Here is a 22,125-nt window from a genome sequence, read left to right on the forward strand (position 1 = left end):
ATAAGGAGCTTGGAAGTGGCTCAACAGATGTAGAAATGATGTTTAAGTATATGGTAAAAGGAAGGATAAAAATTGAATTTACATATTATAAGCTGATCAATAATGCTGATAGTTTTTTACAAATTTGGGGCATAAATGAGGTTTTATGTGTTATTGATGATGCAGATCTATTTTTCACGTTTTAATTTTTTTATTGAATTTCTTTTTTTTTTTTTTTTTTTTTTTTGAGATAAAATGATACAGGTAATACTACTGTTGTAAATCCTGGATTTAATGTAACAATAAAGATCTGTTCAACCTCTTTAACTGTCTCTCTTTCTCTCTCTCTCTCTCTCTCTCTCTCTCTCTCTCTGTCTTCCATTGTCTCAAGATTCAAAGGAGCTTTATTGGCATGATAAAAGAAAATTTACATTGCCAAAGCACAAGATTAAATATAAACATGCAGAAATACAGATTAAGATCAAACATAAAATAGAATAAAATTAAAAGTCTATATGTAAAAATCTATATACAGTTGAAAGAAAAAGTATGTGAACCCTTTGGGCTTACTTGGATTTCTTCATAAATTGGTCATAAAATGTGTTCTGATCTTCATCTAAGTCACAACAATAGAGAAACACAGTCTGCTTAAACTAATACCGCACAGACATTATACGTTTTCATGTTTTTATTGAACACAACATGTAAACATTCATAGTTCAGGGTGGATAAAGTATGTGAAACCCTAGGCTAATGACTTCTCCAAGAGCTAATTGGAGCCAGGAGTCAGCCAACCTGGGGTCCAATAAATGTGATGAGATTGGATGTGTTGATTAAAGCTGGCCTGTCCAATAAAAAACACACACCAGTTTTGAGTTTGCTGTTCTGAAGAAGCGTTGTCTGATGTGAACCATGCCTCGCACAAAAGAGCTCTCAGAAGACCTACGATCAAGAATTGTTGACTTACATAAAGCTGGAAAGGGCTACAAAAGTATATCTAAAAGCCTTGATGTCCATGTGTCCACGGTAAGACAGATTGTTTACAAATGGAGAAAGTTCAGCACTGTTGCTACACTCCCTAGGCGTGGTCGTCCTGTAAAGATGACTGCAAGAGCACAGCGCAGAATGCTCAATGAGGTGAAGAAGAATCCTAGAGTGTCAGCTAAACACTTACAGAAATCTCTGGCACATGCTAACATTTTTGTTGACAAATCTACAATAAGGAAAACATTAAACAAGAATGGACTTCATGGGAGGACACCACGGAGGAAGCCACTGCTGTCCAAAAAAAACATTGCAGCACGTTTGAAGTTTGCAAAAGAGCACCTGGATGTTCCACAGCACTACTGGCAAAACATTCTGTGGACAGATGAAACCAAAATTGAGTTGTTTGGAAAGAACACACAACGCTATGTGTGGAGAACAAAAGGCACAGCACACCAACATCAAAACCTCATCCCAACTGTGAAATATGGTGGAGGGGGCATCATGGTTTGGGGCTGCTTTGCTGCCTCAGGCCCTGGACGGATTACTGTCATCGATGGAAAAATGAATTCCAAAGTTTATCAAGAGATTTTGCAGGAAAACTTAAGACCATCTGTCCGCCAACTGAAGCTTAACAGAGGATGGACGATGCAACAGGTCAACGACCCAAAGCATAGAAGTAAATCAACAACAGAATGGCTTCAACAGAAGAAAATACGCCTTCTGGAGTGGCCCAGTCAGAGTCCTGACCTCAACCCGATTGAGATGCTGTGGCATGACCTCAAGAGAGCGATTCACACCAGACATCCCAAGAATATTGCTGAACTGAAACACTTTTGTGAAGAGGAATGGTCCAAAATTTCTCCTGACCGTTGTGCAGGTCTGATCTGCAACTATAGGAAACGTTTGGTTGAGGTTATTTCTGCCAAAGGAGGGTCAACCAGTTATTAAACCCAAAGGTTCACATACTTTTTCCACCCTGAACTATGAATGTTTACATGTTGTGTTCAATAAAAACATGAAAACGTATAATGTTTGTGCGGTATTAGTTTAAGCAGACTGTGTTTCTCTATTGTTGTGACTTAGATGAAGATCAGAACACATTTTATGACCAATTTATGAAGAAATCCAAGTAAGCCCAAAGGGTTCACATACTTTTTCTTTCAACTGTATATACATCTCAATATGAACAGAATTTTTTTTTAATTCAATTCAATTCAATTCAAGTTTATTTATATAGCGCTTTTCACAATGTGTATTGTTTCAAAGCAGCTTTACAGGGGCAAACAGGAAAAACAGAAAAGTTAAAACACAGCACAGTGCATGGTATTTATACAACGAGTAAGATCATTCTAATAAATAATATCGAATTTCTAATTAAATAAATAAATGAATGAATGCAGTCTCCCGGTGAGCAGGCCAACACTGCCCTGCTGTCGCGAGGAACCCAAACTCCAATGATTGATTAATGGAGAAAAAAACCTCGGGAGAAACCAGGCTAAACCGGGAGGGCCAGATCCCCTCTGACGTGTCATAGCTGCACTCAAACTGGTGACATGTGATTTTAGTTTAGCATTTAATACCAAATATTGTAACTTCAGCATTAATAAGACAAATAGTCCGTCTTTGCTCTTGGTTGGGGATGTAGTGGTCTGAGCTGGGATGGTCCGATGGTCATATTTCTCTTGGCAGCTGGTGGAATTGCCTTAGATGGAGCTGGGATGGTCAGTCAGTCTGCAGCTGTATCTGGCGTAATCTCAAATTGGGGATGGGCATCTGTCGGTCGTCTGGACATGGTGGAACTTCTTCCTACCTCGGGATGGGCATGGGGATGAGCATCTGTCGGTCGTCTGGACATGGTGGAACTTCTTCCTACCTCGGGATGGGCATGGGGATGGGCATCTGTCGGTCGTCTGGACATGGTGGAACTTCTTCCTACCTCGGGATGGGCATGGGGATGGGCATCTGTCGGTCGTCTGGACATGGTGGAACTTCTTCCTACCTCGGGATGGGCATCCCGAGGCAGAGGCGGAAAGAGAATAAAGAGAATAATTAGCGTAGCTGCTGTTCATTAAATATGCTTTAAGTGAAAGTTTGGCTGAAAAGATGAGTCTTTAATCTAGATTTAAATTGGGAGAGTGTGTCTGACCCTCGAATAGTATCAGGAAGGCTATTCCAGAGTTTGGGTGCTACGTATGAGAAAGCTCGTCCACCTTTGGTGGATTTTGTTATTCTAGGTATTGTCAAAAGTCCTAAGTTTTGAGATCTCAGCGAGCGTGATGGGTTGTAACGTGATAAAAGCTCGGTTAAGTAAGTAGGTGCTAAACCGTTCAGGGCTTTGTAAGTAATTAAAAGAATTTTAAAATCAATACGATACTTAATGGGTAGCCAGTGAAGCGATGATAAAACTGGGGTTATGTGATCGTATTTTCTTGACCTAGTAAGAACTCTGGCAGCTGCATTCTGAACTAACTGTAGTTTGTTTATCGATGATACAGGACAACCACTAAGTAGAGCATTACAATAGTCAAGCCGTGAGGTCACAAATGCATGAATAAGCTTTTCTGCGTCTGCAACACATAAACTAACTAAACTAACTTCGTAATTTGGCAACATTTCTAAGGTGGAAGAAGGCTGTTTTTGTGATATTTGAGATGTGATTTTTAAATGACAGGTTGCCGTCTAATATAACGCCTAGGTCTTTAACTGTATTTGTTGGAGTAACAGTGCAGCTTTCAATTTGCAGGCTGTAATCGGAGATATTCGGTTTACTTAATTTTGGTGCTATAAGTAATATTTCTGTTTTGCTAGAGTTTAAAAGGAGGAAATTACTAGTCATCCAATGTTTTATGTCCTCGATGCACTCTGCCAGTTTGGATAGCTTAAAGTAATCATCTGGTCTTGATGAGATATATAGCTGAGTATCATCTGCATAACAATGGAAGCTAATTCCATGTTTTCTAATAATGTTACCGAGGGGCAGCATGTATATGGAGAAAAGCAAGGGTCCTTAAACAGATCCCTGAGGTAATCCATAATTGACTTGCGTAAGATTTGACGATTTCCCATTTAAATGGACGTATTGATATCGGTCTGTTAAGTAAGATCTGAACCATTGCAGTGCCTGTCCCTGAATACCGATATAATGGTGTAAACGATCTAATAGTATTTTATGGTCTACAGTATCGAAAGCAATTAAAGTTCTCTCTTTCACTTTCTCTCTGTCTCTCTCTCTCTCTCTCTCTCTCTCTCTCACTCTCTTGTGGTCTCTCAGGAGAGAGCACAGAAGTGTGTATTTTGGAGATGGCTGATGAATAAATCACATCTCCAGCAGATCTTCTGGCCTGTATGAACGCTTGTCATTCAGTATTGAATTGTGACAGAGTGAACGCACACTGGTGTACGTGTTAAACATGTATGTACACAATGAACACAAACATGATTCAGACACGGGATGTTTTGAATGTGTTGGGGTGGGTGTGGGTCAGGGTTTATTAGCAGTGCACAATATTAATAATGAAGCTGATGGAAAGGTTAGTCAGTACAGGGATTTGAGGACATCAATCCCTTCAGTGCTGTTTGAACACGAGGATCTTCTGCTGATCCTACATGAGGCTTCTCTGTTTCATATAATGCCATTGGCACATGACTGTTCTTCTGTGAATATTCATCAATACATTATTAAAGCAAATTAAAAATGCACATCAGCAAGTGCGCCGATGTGTTTTGCTGTATTTGATAGCTTTTCTCTTTCATAAATCCATGAATTCTCATGTGGAATATTACAATTCCAGCCGTCCTTCTATCTTTCTCTCCATCATTCATCCAGTCAGTCTGTCTGATGCTGTTGTGTGTAAACAATAGTTGAAATGCTGTCATTCCAATGAAAGCCTTGCAGGTCTTGTCCACACTAATACATTTTTGTTTGAAAGTGTGTGTGTGTGTTTGTCTGTGTGTGTGTGTGTGCGCGCGTGTGTGTGTCTTTGTGTGTCCCGCACGTGTGTGTGTCTTTGTGTGTCCCGCGCGTGTGTGTGTCTTTGTGTGTCCCGCGCGTGTGTGTGTGTGCGCGTGTCTGTCTTCACATGTACAAATACATGATAAGGTTTTAGTATTGTTGAGATGTGGTGTTGTGATTCTCTCTTCTGGTTCTGAGCACATGTCTTCTGTCTGGGCCGGTTTCAATAGTGTCCTCCTCCTCTCTTGTCCACCTCCATGTCTTCTGTGTTCATGTCTCTTCAGGATAAACAATGTTTCCTCTAAATAAGGCTGAGATTGCAGTGAGCGTGTTATTTTCTCTATTGGTCTTTTCTCTGGAGAACAGAGCAGCCCAAGGCCAGAAGACTCACACAGCATCTCTTTCTCTTTATTTCTGCCTCTCTCTATCACCGTCGGTTCTCCTGCAATCAACCCTTCCTAAACTACTGTTGAAATCCTGCTTTCTCATCGTCACACATTCATTCTTCAGTCATTTTTGATCAGTGCAAGATTATGAGCATTGCTTAATAACCAGGACTGAAGTGTTACATCTATCACTTTTAAATCCACCTCATCCTGATCAACAGATTTCACTGTATTCTCCTCTCTAGCTTATCAAGACAGAATTGATCACATTCAATCAAATATAATATGTTTTGTAAGATTAGTTTACTTAATGCACACAGTAGACCTTAGACATCATCCTCAGTTTTAATAGAGTTTGATCAAAGTCTCTTTACAGAAGTGGTATCACTCGGCGGCCATGTTTGAACGCCTCTGAGCAGTTATTTATATCATATCAAGTCCACAGTCCTATCTACTCGAATGGGGGAATATTATCATATTTCTGCTTATTATTCAATAATTAAACACGACATGAACTGTGTCAAAACTTTGGTTTGCTAAGCTTAAATTGTGCTGCAAATCCCCTTTTTGGATGTGTCCTCATCTACTGGACCTGCGCCTCACGAGAGCCCCGCCCCAGAGAATCCTCAGTCTGTACTGATTAATAATTGGCTGGTTTTACTGGAAGGCGGGACTTCCTACGCTACAGTGGCCATATTGAGCGTTGCATTCTTCACCATTCAGTGTAACTAAGGCTGTTCCATTCTGAATTGTTTGGAGTTGATTCCAATCCCTGGTTTGAGCTGTTCCTAGCTGCTGGTTTCCATTCCTGCTCAATTCCTTGTTCTACTACAGATTTTTATGTAAAGTTCTGGTACTCCAGATGTCACAGCCGTACTTTGACAGAATGTCCTACCGGTCAGCCGCCCCTGGATACATGTTATTATATCTGCATTGTGTGTGCAAACAAAGCTTTTGCTTTTACTGAGGCAGAATATCTGATGTCATATCAGCTCTAGTCTTCATCCATCAGTGTTTTCTGAAGTCTTCACTGTTTTAGACAAGAAACTAATGTGATTTAGTTGATCAATGACATCATCGAAGGGGCGGGGCTTGTGCTTATGAAGGCTCTTAAAGAGGACTCGATTCCTTTCATGGAGTTGATTCTCAACGCCTTGAATTGATTCTTTTTGGAATTGACTCCCAGCCCTAATCGTAACAGCAGTGGCACATCTTGTTAATAGAGGGCACGCATTGACGTCACTGTGGCATGTGAACATGTGGGTACACGCTCCTTTGGGTGGCAAGAAACCGGGACTGGGCTGCTGGACTGGGCTGGTGGATCTTCATGACTTCCCTACGACTAACTAATAAATCAGGTGAAAAGTTGTGCCGAATTGCACTCCCTGATATTGTAAGCAGTTATTTTGCTGAGTGTTTTTCCACACACAGGGGCGCTCTGTGGCAACACGTCTATACCCTCTTTATATTAATATCTTTGGTTTGGTGTTAGCATGTTGCTAAGCTAAAGGTTAAATACACAGCACACATATTGTTTTGTAGCATGGATTGTTCTTTTCTTCCTTTTGAAGTCAACAAACGTTGAAGCACTGTCTGCCATCCTGGGTGTTTTTTCGTAATTTATTCTGGGATATGAACCAGACAAGGTTGTTTGTGGCATCCATAAAATGAGCAGTTTATATGTCATTTCCTCCCGTCTGCATCTTTCTGTGTGTGAACTGGAAAACACATTAATGTGAAGATGAATACAGGTAATACAAGCCAACGGCTCTGAAATCTCATTTACACTTTATTGAGATGTCATCTGCTGTATGAACTGTAATGGAGCTTTAAATACTGTGTTCATTCCGCATCACACGTCACAACAGATTGTTGATGATTGTGCGCCATTCTCTCTACATTGAGTGCGTTTACATGCACAGTCTTAAGCCCATTGCACATTGAGTCTGAAATTACCTCACATTGTGTCAATCACATTTATACAATGCCTTTTTCGCATCATATCCGTAGCAAGCGTCAGAAGAATGTCAGAAGAACCCAAGTGTAGGCAGGCGATGAAGGGGTTTTAAACAAGATTTATTTGATCGAAACAGGAACAAAACAAAAGCCAACGATGGGGGTAACAAAGACAGGACTAAATATAAAAAACAAGAAACAAAGACTTCCCACATGGGGGCAAAAACTAAACTAAAAACAGGCCAACACAACGTCTCAAAAAACAGGCAACGTAAGGTATCCACAGGGTCCGGTTTGAAAAATCAATAAAGTACAGGACTCAACAATACAAAACGAACTGGCACAGGACAGCAGGAACAAGGGCATTAAATAGGGAGACGAACAGAGGATAATTAGCAAGGGAACAGGTGTCGGGATGAAACACTAATGGAAAGGTAACGAGAAAACGAGAGGGGCGGGGCCAATGACGAGACAAGAGAAAGCGCATGGCATGTCAAAACAAACACTGCCATGTCTTTCTCACACAAAACCTAAGGGTTTATCATGACTCTGCCACAAGATCAAGAAAGACATGACATGGAGAGGCAGAATCATGACAAAGCACCCTTTTTTAACAATTCAGAGACACCGTACAAAGGAGAGCGAATAAACGATTACAAAAATTTCGGACTGTATGTGCAAAGACCCTTACTTTAATAAACTGATAATGTGTAAGGTCATGTCAACACATAAAACAGTTTTCTTTTATCTGGGAAAGATAATAAACGGCGTCAGCAAAACCTGTTCTACAGAGGTAGTTTTTTGCCCATTACTCCGATATCGAGATTTAAAAATACATTTTAATTAGTAGACGGACTATCAATGGTGAAGTCACTGCACGCGAGAAAACTGGCAAGTCTCAAATTTCATGTAAACGCAGTTTTCTGTGTCTCCAGTTTATTGATATGCATGAAAACACATAAAAGCAGGTTTCTTTTATAAGCTGATTTTTGATAGATATCAGTTTATTTTGTTGCATGTAAACACACACATTGACCCAGCGGACGAGAGAGCACTAATGATGTCTGAGTGAACAGGGTGTGCAGTGGTATCCAAAATTTGTTGGCTGAAAATGTTCACATGACCAGTCAGAGCGTTCAGCCAGAAGGTTTTGATTGGGCAAACGTTTTGGGTCATACGCCTTTCACAGACAATATATAATTATAAAAATATTATATCTTGATTGCTATCAGGATGTAAAGAGATTTCCAACCAACATGACAAAAAATGTTTCTGGACATGATCACCCACCCTGTCTTTAAATCATGCATGTGTTAAATCACTGAACGTCTCAGCTAATCATCATTACCTGTCTTGTGTTTTTTAATAGTGTTAGGGTAATGTGTGAGTGTGCTGAATGAGATGTATGATGACGACGACACATTTCCTATTATCTCTACACACAAACACGTGTCAATATAAAGATTCCCTGTAATCAAACGCCATTCTGAAATACTCCACACAGCTTCTTCAGGATATTGATTTGACTCTAGGAAGTGTTCTTCCATCACCAGTCACAGATCGCAGGTGTCTATAGATAAGTCAGTTCTCCAGGGGCTTAAATCTTTTAAATCGGTCATGTCTGGGCTTTCTCAACATATTACTGTCTGTCTTTAATCATTCTTCATCTTAACCCAATCAAAGCTGACAAAGTTCTACATGATTTCTGCATGATTTACTGTTTACACACAGTTTACGTCTAATCTAAAAATGGTGACTGTAAATAAAAACACAGTTCACAAATAAAATATGATTGTTCCTCTGTTATTGGAGTAATTCATTTGAAGGAAATGTGTAATGTGTGCGTGTGTTCTGTGATGTCTTCAGATAAAAATAATGTTATTCTTACCGGAAACCCTTCAGTTATTAATGCCTTGCTTTTAATTCAGACCTCATGTCAAGTGTTTCAATAAGTGTGTGTGTGTGTATTACAACACATAATACTGTGAAATCATGAATGGTACTTAAGAGATTTCAGACATTCAGAAGATTTCTTCACTGGGATTTATTGAGATATCTCTGCAAAGTGTATAAAACATTGACAACCTTCCTACAAGAACCATTTGATGTCATGTGATCATTTTGAAGACATACTGAAGCATACCAAACGCTGATATATGAGAGTGATTCTGCAGTCTTGGATACTATTGAATGACTTCAAACGGGAAAGCAAACCCTTAAATGTCTCGACAATCCAGATTATTGATGATCTGAATTAAAGAAAGAGTGAGTGTGAAACAACACCATCAGCAGCTCATCACATCACCAGAGACTCGCTCCAGCCCCCGGCCCACCCTGTGTGTGTGAGAGAGATGTAAGTGCTGAGAGCTCATTCACACACGCGCACTGTAAACATCATCATGACTATATTCAACTTGAAAGAAATGTAGGTTTGGACTTTAAAGGACCGTTGTGAGATTTTTTGCGCCATCTAGCAGTGAGGTTGCAAACTGCAACCAACGGCTCACTCCAGCTAGTCTCGCGTAGCTTTCAGACTGAAGATCTAGAGGCCATATGACTGACAGGTAAAGCAACCAATCACATTTGGTCAGAAGACGACTTTGAACGTGCTGAAGTGTTTCCAGAAAGGTTTGCCTTATGCATCAGACGTTCAGCCAACGGTCCGCGGGCGTGAGGTCTGAGACTAACTCCAGCCTCCCTTTGGAAGCACTGCGGTGGCTGACACAGAACTAAGATGTGGTCATGTTTTCACTTCTTTGCAGAAGGAGTGTATTTATGAAATGTGTTCTGTAAAGCAGTTTGTCCGTTTAGGGCTACCTTAGAAACAACACCACGAATTCCATGTAAGGCGACCCGCGCTGTATGTTAATATAAATATCTCATTCTAAGATAATAAACACATAACGCTTCATTATGTAAGGTCTGTGTACACCTCTGAACACAAAGTTGTGGATATAATAATGATTTCTGTCAATAGATGCTCTAGAAAATTACACACAGCACCTTTACTTCCACTAGAAATTGGATGCTGAACATTTCTAAAACATTCAGAGGTGATGGGAGGAGGATTGACTGAAAAGAAAGGATTTGATCAAACTGTATTACCATGATGCTCTTTATATGTAGTAGATGTTTTCAGTAAATGTGATCAGTTTTTAATGTCATGTTGACTTAAAGTGTTAATGACTCTTAATGATGTTTTGTGTTGATTCTGGTTCATTGTTCACATTCATACTGTACATGTGATGTGACAAATCTTGGACTGAACCCAGACATTCAAACAAAACCTTATATGAAAACCTTCAAAGTCTATAGAAGCAGACGATGGTGTTCAGTCACATGACCTCTTTCATATTCAGAACACACATTCATCAGACTGAATCATCTCTACGCGTTATTTTATCAGAAGAAGTTCGTTCTCATCATTTCACATCCAGAAATGTCTTTCAGATGATCACACGTGTGTTTACCAAAACATCTGTTAATGTAGTAAAGCCATAAACATCATCAATTCCAGTCAATACATCAGTTCACCACCTCCATACATCATGAGACACGCAGACACAGCTCAGGTCTAAGTCACCTCTACAAGAGTGTTGTGTTGTTGTCTGTTTGGGTGTTGATTTGTCACACCTGCAAGAGCACAGGATAGTTGTGTGTGTGTTTGAGATCTGTTCTCATTTGATTCCTCAGTGTTCTGAAATCTGTGCTCTTCATATATTATCTCAAGCTCTTTCACCCCTGCCAAGTCCTGTTGTAATGTGTGTGTGTGTGTGTGTGTGAGGTAACTGACTGGTTCCTGGTCTTCCCGTGAAACAGGAATGACTGACCCAGGGGTTTGACAAATGTTGAAAAGAGTAAAACTATGTGCTGTGTGCAAACAAATGCTGCTCGTCTCCATGTGTGCGTGTGTGTGTGTGTGTGTGTGCGAGGATAGTCAAGAGGGTGTGTGCGAGTGCGTCTGTGTGCGTATTTGTGTGAGTTGAGTGTGTGTGTGTGTGTGTCTGCCGAATGAATTTCAGCAGCTATTCTGAATGACATCACACACCCAATAAACTACACGTGCAGATAATCTCACAAATGATCACTGATGTTTGTGTATCACGTCACATGATGAATTACACATGTATAATAATGAAGAATTATACAGTATGTGAGTGGTGCTCATCCAGACAAAAATCATGGACACAATGTTTGAGTTCGTTTCTAGGGCGTTGCTCTTTGGTTGTTCTGAATAAAAAGAACACTTATCTTAGGAAACAGCACACGTGTGTTGTTGAGAGTGCCGAGTGGACATTCTCTCTCTCTCTCTGATCAAGTCTTCACATGTCAGTCAGAATGTGAAGTCAGAGCAAACCACGAAAAGTCTTTCTACGTAAGACATGAATGTTGATGTTAAGATCAAATCCAGCAGTTTTCATCTGTTCTTCACATGTTCCATCATCTCGTCTCTATGAGTCTATGACACTTGGGTTAGGGTTGTTTGTTGCTTGTTTGCGTCTGATTGTGTTTCTTCATACCAAGTGTTTCACTGCGCTGCTTTTGGACCAACTGTGGAGGTGTGTTGTGTTCCTGCTGTCGGTCTCTTCTGACCCACTTTCTCTCAAGTGTGGGGTGGGTGATTCCCACAGGCGGAGCTGTCAGAACCACAGTGCGCTCGCAAGCTTCTCCCGGCCCTTTATTTCCACCCGTTGACTTCAAGCGCTCAAGCGTTCCAGCTTCATGTCAACGACCGCAGAAACAAGGAAACGTGGCGCTTCTTTCCTCTCTTTATTCTAGTGTAATAGCTTTACACCTCACACAAGCATCACAGATCCACTCTTTCATTGGGTGGCATGGCAGAACAAAAGCTGTGAAAGTCTGTGAAAGGTGTGCTTTGAATGGAGATCCCTTCAGAAGGAGCTTTAATACTAGCCTGAATACATCTTTATAACAAGATAATGAAAATGTAGGACGGGTTATATTCTACATGTTAAATCCAGTTCAGAGACAGCATGTCCTCCTAATGGCAAAGTTTCCTTCTCTTAACAGAGTGAATGACACAATAAAAGCATTATATAAGCACCCATCATAACAGCAGATGAGAGAGATAGTGTTGCTTTCATTGAGCAGAACACAGACTGAACTCCATGGACACAGAATTACATTTCTTCAAACTTCTGACGCTTAAGAGAAATGGATCTGATATCTGATGCAATAAATGTCTCCTAAAAAGAGATGAATGTTCTGAAGCACTTTACCAATGACAGAAAAAGCATTAACTGTCATTTTGGCTCCATCTTTTGTGAGGAAGACAGACGTCTGGCAGCGTTTTACTGTGTTCTCCGCTCAAATCAGATGCATCATGCAGAAAAAGCCTGGAAGTGATTTGTTGTTGGGGCTTGTGTATGGCACAGATGTTTCAAACGCTGAAAGTGAGTTTGATCTCTATTGTGTGTTCAGCTTTATCAGCTCCTGAAGGAACTCAACCACAAGTCTTTTGATATCTTTTTTGTAGTTCTCTTTCATTTCCTGAAAGGTGTAGTCCACCCAAACATGACATTTATGCCTTTATAAAACCTGTTGTTGCTTAATTTGTGGAGAATTTTCTTCAATCATTTAGTGCTCTTATGATTATAACTACAAAACCTTCCCTATAAAAGAGTAAAAGATGTGATAATTATCTTGACCAAACTGTCAGTACACTTCACCATGAGACCGATCACTGAATGTATAGGCCTACAGGAGATTTTCACGGTAAGAGGTTTAGAAAGTCCCTGGGATGTTGTGCAGGGGAACAGGACTACAGCGGTCTGTTTTTTCAGCATTATATGATTTAAGATTGGAGTTTTTAACACATTAGAGATGCAGAACACCACACAGCACCTTTGGGCATTGCACCGAGCAAATATCATTCGTAATCATACAACGAGCTAAGATCAAGAGCCTAACAAGGTCTACTCATGTTTATTCCAATGGTTTGTTTTCCCTCGCGGCATAAATGCAGAGGACATTTTTGTTGCCGTTCCCAGTAATGATTTGTTGCTTGAGTAAGCCCCACCCACTAATTAACATATAATCTGCATACAGGTTGAGTTTGAAAATCAAAACGAAACATGTAAAATCCAATCAAATGAAAATCAAACTTTACATTTTATTTTGCATTTTTTCAATATTTGTGCGCGAGCATTAATACAAATCTTGGTAGAGATGTATTTGCAATTTCTTTTTCACATTTGCCTTTTCATTAAATGTATTCATTTAAATTTGTCAGTAATTACCTTCCATAGGTATCATGCCTGTGAAGATAAAAAAAATCTAACACAAAACCTGAATATGTGGACATCCATATAAATAACATGAACTTGTAATCAATGATAGTGTACAGTTGATGGTGTTTAACTAATGTTATGTTAAAGTATTGTTTATTCAGTCATGTTTGACTCGTGGAGGTGTGTTTTATGTCACAGCGTGGTTTAGTATGGAGTGATGTCAGAGATGTGCTCGAGTGAGTCGAGGAAATAACGACTGAATCTTCCTTCACCTCCATGTCTCCCAAAGCTTTCTGTCGTGAAGAGAAGCGCTCGCTGAGCAGCGCTGAATAAAACATGAGATGAGAAATCTCCATCACCTCACTCACGCTGCTCTTTCTCTTTGTCTCTCGTTCATTCACTCACGTGTGTGACTTCAGTTCTCTGGCCGTCCGTTGAGCTCCTTTTCCTCAGCCGCATCCTCACACGCTGAACACACGCACACACGTGGCCAGATCTCCTCATACTCTCCCCAGCGCACACACACACACACACACACAGAGAGAGAGAGAGAGAGAGAGAGAGAGAGAGGCTAAGAAAAGAATGAAATGAGAAACAGGATCAGGTGCTTTGCTTTCTGCTCTTGAGAATGGGATGCGTTCAGAGGTTCTCCTGTGGAAGAGGTGCTCATGGGATTGTTGTCACACATCTCTCCAGCTCTCGCTAGCACATGGAGCGTTCTCTGGGTGAATTATGGAGGATTTGAGCAATATCAGGAGTCTCAGTCCAGACAAAGGTAAGCGGTCTTACATTTCATTGCAGAACACAAAGAATGAAGGTGGGGTTGTTGGGTAGGAGTTTTCTTGGACGTCTCGTGGGATTCTTTCTCTATAGTCTCATCTCTTGGTTTATTTCCGGCTGCGTCTGTCCTTTACACCACACGCTGTTTACAGACACACTTTTTTAACCCTAAAAAAAATGACTTTCCTTATGTAGTCCAGTGGAATGTGTTAGATTAAGGAAGTGAGGTCATCTGTCGTCATCACACGACGTGATTTCAGTATAAACTTCACAAGTCACTTTGAATGTAAGAGGTTGTGAAATCATCTGGATTTGGTGAGAAAGATTGGAGTTGATGTTGATAATATTGACTTTTGATTGCAGACGAGATATACCTGAGACACATCTCTTCTCAAACTCTCATCTGTCAGATTCTCCTCAGGAGAGACAGATCTGAGACTTTAATCTTCTTCATGCGGTAAGGTAAAGAGATCCCTGTCATCTGTGATTGTTCTTCTGGACATTGATTTGTTAGATTTCTTATGAAGGACATCTTTAATAACAGACAGGGTGTTTAACAATGAAGACTGTTCATAAAGAATCGATTAAAAGAGTGTCAGTTTGACGTGCCAGAGCTTTGCTTCATGTTTAATACGATTTCTGAGCGTATCCGGTCTGTTTACCCACAATCCCTCTGCTTTTCTGTGGCACGTCTGAGAGACGCACACGCATGGAAGTCACGCTCACACTTCAGCGTGATCAGACTGTACATGCATGTTTATATGTCGTCAGTCATGTCATTGAATCATTCATATCGTGAGACGGTGGGAATCAGGTGGTGTGTTTGACAGATCCTGTCTGAGAGAAACACAAGTGATGATAGTATCTGTGGATCTGTCACAGAGAGTGAAGTTGTTTGATCAGTAAAGTGTGATGTCTACAGCCGTTCATGTTCATCAGACGTGTGTTTCTATCAGTGATGTTTAAGCTTATGTCCAGTGTGTCTTCAGTTGCTTTAGCACAAGCGTTCTGCACTTCCTGTCTGTAGTCTGGCTACTGAAGACCTGGAACGACAGACATCTGACATTTGTGTTCCTTTGGCCAGGATGAAAACCGCTCTTCTTCCATTTGTGTCAAATGTCTCACAGAAGATCACTCCATGACTTCATGTTCCTGTCCAACACAAGACATCTTCTTCAGGAGGTTTTATTTGTGATTATGATGATGATGTATTTTTGATTGACAGTTCATTGAATTCAGTCACATGTGCTGCTGCTCTCACTATCATCTTCCTCTTTATTATTTTATTGGAAAGGCTTTTATCTTTATTAAAACAGTAGTGTCTCTGCTTCAATGTGTTTATTATCAAGCGGCTTTATTACAGTCAACCTGAAAGGACTTTTACACTTTCTTCAAGTCAAAGCTATAGAGCAAACGTTGGGTGGTGTCATTCATTTTCATCTTCAAAAGTTTCATCGGTCCCAGCGTTTCATATCAGAATGAAGTCAGAAATGAGTGTGAGCTTGCAATGCATTGTGGGAGATTCACTCCTCCATCACATTCATTCCACAGTCATATTGTATAAGGTTTCATCAAACTTTCTTGATAAAATTCTTGTTTTTGGACAGGCAATGTGAACTCTGAGTTGATTTACAGCGAGATGTGAAACTTTGAGTTTTTAGTTTCAGAGCAGCTGATTTTCAGAACTCACTTACCTTGAGTCAAGCGCTTGCACACCGACTTCAACAAGCCATGATCGATGATCAATTCACCATGGCAACGGCGCCAAAGAAAGCAACATGGCGGCAGAAAGCGCTTGAGAGTGAGGAACACTTTCCGCTCTGCATACAGTGGATTTACTGATGTGCTGAAAATGACTTAGGTTTCAATTCAGAAATAGATAAATGTAGAAATATACAAACAAATTAAACAGTAAATGAATGAAACAACATAAATAACCAAACAATTGTCATGTTCTCACTCCTCATCAGTGCTGTAGTGTTGAGTGTGAGATGTCATGGTGTACGGGACACTTGTTAGTTATGTTAAAGTCAGACTGATCGTCGGCTCAAACCCTGCTCAGAGCAGTTTTGGGTGGCAATGGCTGCACGTCTAAATGAATTGTTTATTACCTTTATCACTGCATATGTCTGTAGTTATTCATTTCTTTATTTACACACTTTATTAAGTCATTTCTCATCGTCCATAGAAAACTTCCATTTGTGACAACATTTGAGGGACAGAATCTGCTCTGATGTAATACACGTACTGTGGCTGATGTTATTGATATAAGGATAGATGAGATATATTGTGATATATCTATTTCACTGTAAAGAAACATGGTAGAGTTTGAATATAAATGCACAGAGAAATGACAAAACTCCACTCGGGTCCTAAATCTCTCAAAGTACATCCACATGAATGAATGAAGCCTCTTCACATACAGGATCCTCTATAAAGCACATATGAGTCAGAGAGATGAACTCTGTGTGACCAGAATGTGTCATGAATGACTGTATCAATGATTGAATGATTGAATGAATGAATGAGGGGACACCACTTTTGCTGTGAAAGGGGAGGAGATGGAAAGAAACTCTGGGTTTACCAAAGAAAAGCTGCTCCTGACCAGGTTAGGTCCACAGAGTAAGTTACTATGGTTACTGACTCTGAGTATAAACGGGCTTGAGTTATCCTGCTTTCTCGGGTTTGACATACCTCACATTCTGAAACGGATAGCCCAGAGTTAACCAGCTAACAGTAATATACTCAGAGTTTTCACTTCCTGCATTAGACCTCTGATGCAAGAGTAGCAAAGCAGATGATGTCCCGCCTTCCAGCAAAAAGAGCCAATCATGGATCACTAAGACTGATGACTCTCTGTGGGAGGAGGGGCTCTGCACCGAAGGGATTGTAGTGTCACAGTACAGTTGATGTCTGCTTTAAGTCTTGGTCATGATTGTGATGACTTTAAAGATATCACATGAGCACAGAGCGCTGCAACTTCTATAAAGAAACTTCATTTTGAGAAAGTAAATCTTACAAAAGCAACTTTTTGTACTCTGGAATAATGAGCATGCAGTATGAGCTGATTGTTTGATTGGCAGCTGTGTTCTTGTGTATATCAGTAAGGTGTGTTTGATGTGAAATATAGTGTCATTAACCATCATCTAATGATCTCATGATCTCCGTCTGTTTCAGCAAAAAACATTGATGAGCTGATGAAATGATGTTCTAGGACTGTGTTTTCACCACGCACACATGACAACAGTGTTGTATAGATCAAAGATGACATGATCACATTTAGGATGTGTTTGAGCTTTTCTCCACCTGTAGTCTGACACATGTGAAGTCTTATTCAGAGACTCCAGCTCCTGAAGCAGGTGTGTCAGATGAAGGAGGAGGATCATAGGTAACTATGCCACATTAGTTTTGAAAGCTCTTATTTTCTTTATGAGCAGAACAAATGCAGTCGCACTGAATGAGAGAAGATCACAGGAGCGCTTGAGCTGCCATCTCTCCCAAACCATCACCCGGGGAAAGTTTACCAGCAGGGCGTTGAATCCTTTCCCCTGCGCTGCCATCTGTTCAGTCTCCTGCCCTCTACACACACTTCTGATCCCACACAACTCTTTCCTGTGTGTGTGTGTGTGTTTGTGTGTGTGTGTGTGTGAGAAGGATAAACCATACGGTTTGGGGACATTTGTTGGTCCACATGAGGAAACAAGCTTATATATATTTTTGTGAAAATCTAAAAGAGCAGAAAGTGTTGTGTGATTGTAGGGAATATGATAAACAGTTTGTACAGTATACAACCACTGAGTCTTTGGAATGGCCCCATAAAACATAGAAACCCAACATGTGTGTGTGTCACTTTCATCTGACACACAATTAGACAGGGCTGTTTGTTTTGGAAAGGACCAGAACACAATTCAAATGAAATGAACGTTCATTATTTCAGCCTGTCATTACTACTGTATGTGGCTTCAGCGTGAATGAGATTATTGACTGTTAAATCTATAACAATTATTGTCGCAGGCAAATGATTTTCAACATAGCTACCGTATTGTTTATTGAACCCCATCTCATACTCTTCTTTTCATAGAATGAATACATGAAATTCAAAATCGTTTCTATACGCACAAAGCAGCTTTTCAGAGAATACATGTTAGCAGAGACAAATGTGTACATAGAGAAAGATCTGTGGGTAGTCAGTAGGTCTTTTCTTTTTGTTACTCCAGGTTTTTTAGGATTAATTCCTGAGTTGCCCAACAGATCTGTCAGCCGTCAGCGTGCTCATTACACCCCTGCTGGATGATGTCATACTTACACCATGACACCATTCAAATCAATATTTCCTGTTGACTGTCATTCTGAAGTACACATGTTTTCTCATTATATACATTTTGAATGTGTTACTGACGTCAGTTATGTACCTTCATCTATTAAAGACACATCCACTGCACACTGTTTAAATACCCAAGAGAGAGAGAATTAAACTATAAAGAGAGAGTCTATTAAACATCTGTATGTTCAAACACACTGAACACATTCTGGTTTTGAATCCTACTGTATATTTAATTGAAGCACACAGTTAAATATGCTCCAGTGTCTTCCACACATCCATTATTCAGACACATTGATGTGTAATTTAGGACACAAGCAAACACACTAAAACTCTTCTTCTGGTATAGTGCACACTTGAGAGAGGAAACAAGAGCAAAGAGGATTTCAGTCATTAGGAAAGTGGGTCTCGCTGAAAACTAATGAGTTATCCTGAGACCACAGGAACAATCCCTCTGTGTGTGTCTGTAGGGGTTGTGTGTGTGTGTGTGTGTGTGCACGTGTGTGTGTGGTTGTGTGTATGTGTGTGTGTGTGTGTGTGTGTGTGTATGTGTGCGTGTGTATGTATGTGTGTGTGTATGTGTGTGTGTGTGTGTGTGTGTGTGTGTGTGTGTGTGTGTGTGTGTGCTTGTGTTGTGTGCTTGTGTTGTGTGTATGTGTGTGTGTGTGTGTGTGTGTGTATGTGTCCACACAAATGATTACAGTTCAACACTAACATACTGCACCACTATGACTTGATTGACATCATTCACCTGCAGACCCGGCGTCTCCCTCAGAAGAGTATTATATATAAATGAGTCGCACAAGTGTTGTGTGTGTTCTAGAACAGTTTGTGTGTGTGAGGATGTTGAGCATGAGCTGTGGACATTAGTGTCATCATTAACACACATCACAGCTCGTCAGCACATTCTGTTCATAACAATCAGAGTTGAAGTCAAAGAAAGAAAGTGTGTCTCCTCTTCATCAAACTACACGTGTGCTCCTCAGATCATCCTATACATTCACTATAATCAACATCACTGAAGACCTTCACCAATCCAGATCACATCATACGTGTGGAATCAATGTAGATAAAACACTTGTGATGATACATTTATACAGACGTGTCATGTGCCTCATGAAACACGGAACACGTTTGGTCAGGAAACACAGCCTTGATTCTGGTGATACAGATGAACAGAAATCAAGTCTCTCTCTCTATCTCTCTCTCTGTCTCTCTATCTCTCTATCTCTCTCACTCTCTCTATCTCTCTCTCTCTCTCTATCTCTCTCTCTGTCTCTCTATCTCTCTATCTCTCTCACTCTCTCTATCTCTCTCTCTGTCTCTCTCTCTGTCTCTCTATCTCGCTCTCTGTCTCTCTCTCACTCTCTCTATCTCTCTCTCTGTCTCTCTCTCTCTGTCTCTCTATCTCTCTCTCTCTCTCTCTCTCTCTCTCTCTCTCTCTCTCGCTCTCTGTCTCTCTATCTCTCTCTCTCTGTCTCTCTCTCTGTCTCTCTATCTGTCTCTCTCTCTCTCTCTCTCGCTCTCTGTCTCTCTATCTCTCTCTCTCTCTCTCTCTCTGTCTCTCTCTCTGTCTCTCTATCTCTCTCTCTATCTCTCTCTCTGTCTCTCTATCTCTCTCTCTGTCTCTCTCTCTCTGTCTCTCTATCTCTCTCTCTCTCTCTCTCTCTCTCTCTCTCTCGCTCTCTGTCTCTCTATCTCTCTCTCTCTCTCTCTCTCTGTCTCTCTCTCTGTCTCTCTATCTGTCTCTCTCTGTCTCTCTCTCTCTCTCTCTCTCTGTCTCTCTCTCTGTCTCTCTATCTGTCTCTCTCTCTCTCTCTGTCTCTCTCTCTCTCTCTCTCTCTGTCTCTCTATCTCTCACTCTCTCTCTCTCTCTGTCTCTCTCTCACTCTCTCTCTGTCTCAAGATTCAAGATTCAAAGGAGCTTTATTGGCATGATAAAAGAAAATTTACATTGCCAAAGCACAAGATTAAATATAAACATGCAGAAATACAGATTAAGATAAAAAATAAGATAGAATAAAATTAATATAAACAGAAAAAGAGTTTTAATTAAAGTTCTCAATGAGGGTGATAGTGTCAGTTTGTGTGTGTTGTCCTGTCAGTGTTGTGTTGTGTTGTGTTGGTTGTTCTTTGGTCGTGGCAGGACTTGACATATCTTGCAGCCAGGTTTGAGCTTCTTGACTTTTCTCCCAGTATGTATGAGATCTTGTCCTTTTGTTGAAACTGGTCAAAGTCTTTGTGTAAGTTTGTAAACTGGGGGAAGAATGTTTCTCTGATGTGTGTGTAGTTGGGACAGGAGAGGAGAAAGTGCAGCTCTGTTTCCACTTGATTGTGTGTGCAGTGTGGACACAGTCGCTCTTCTCTCGGTGTCCATGTGTGTCTGTGTCTGCCCGTCTCTACAGTGAGCTGGTGATCACTGAGTCTGTACATGCTCAACACTTTTCTTAGTTTAGGGTCTGATACGCTTGTGAGCTATTCTGACACTTTATATTCTCTCTTTAGTGACAGATAGCATTCCACTTTACTTTGCTGAGCTGTTGCTTCTGTCCAGTGTTTGAGATATTTCTCTTTTTGTCTTTTCATCATTTGGTTTAGTCTGGCTGGGGTTTGGGGTTGACTTGAGCATGTTTGGGGTTGTAGAGTTAGTTGTGAGATCAGTTGGATGAAGGGGTTTCTCTCTGGGCTCAGCTCTTGATGACTTAAGGCTTTGTGATGGAGTGTGTCTGTGTCGCTGTTCTTAAGGTGTGTGTAGAATTTTAAAGCTCTTTTTTGTATTTTAATGATTAGAGGATACAGTCCTAATTCTGCTCTGCAGGCGTTGTTTGGAGTTTTTCTCTGTACCCGTAGAATGTTTTTACACATTTCTGTTTGCAGAATCTCTATTGGGTGTTTGTCCCATCTGCTGAACTCTTGGTTGGCGAGAGGACCCCAAACCTCACTTCCATACAGCGCGATTGGTTCTATAATTGATTGTATTATTTTCAGCCAGATTACGGTTGGGATGTCAATTTTAATATTCTTTTTGATTGCGTAAAAGGCTCTTCGTGCCTTGTCTCTCAGGTCATTCACAGCCTTGTTTAAGTTTCCGGTGTTACTAATGTTTATACCGTGATATGTGTAGTTCTTGGTGTGTTCTAGGGGCACGTTGTTTAGTTTGAAACGGTGATGTTGGTTTTGGCTATTGGTGTACATTGATGTCGTAGGTTTTTCCTCCGATGCCACATTGAATCAACTGAAGAAAAAGTCCCTCATGCCAGATTGAGTCAAAAGCTTTTTTGAAGTCAACAAAGCATGAGTAGAGCTTTCTTTTCTTTTGGTTTGTTTCTTTGTCAATTAAGGTATGAAGAGTGTATATATGATCGGATGTGCGGTATTTGGGTTGGAAACCAATTTGGCATTTTCTCAGGATGTTTTGGTTGTTTAGATATTGGAGAAGTCTGCTGTTAAGAATGTTACAGAGGAGTTTACCTAGGTTGCTGTTTACACATATTCGGCGGTAATTATTAGGGT

The 22,125-nt window shown here is 40.5% G+C and overlaps 1 protein-coding gene and 1 long non-coding RNA gene across 3 annotated transcripts in view; one reads left to right on the forward strand and one right to left on the reverse strand.

Annotated features, from left to right (window-relative positions):
- The window catches only part of plch2a (phospholipase C, eta 2a), an 87,425-nt gene that overhangs the window by 35,433 nt on the left and 29,867 nt on the right, over positions 1-22,125 (forward strand). The gene's annotated exons all lie outside the window — the stretch shown is intronic.
- LOC130439868 (uncharacterized) lies at positions 2,176-4,080 on the reverse strand. Its single transcript, XR_008909508.1, has 2 exons — positions 2,903-4,080; positions 2,176-2,668 (listed from the first exon to the last, which is right to left on the reverse strand). It is a non-coding gene; the product is annotated as an uncharacterized LOC130439868 (long non-coding RNA).

The sequence above is a fragment of the Triplophysa dalaica genome, chromosome 18 (assembly GCF_015846415.1).
Source record: "Triplophysa dalaica isolate WHDGS20190420 chromosome 18, ASM1584641v1, whole genome shotgun sequence".
NCBI classification, from domain to species: domain Eukaryota; kingdom Metazoa; phylum Chordata; class Actinopteri; order Cypriniformes; family Nemacheilidae; genus Triplophysa; species Triplophysa dalaica.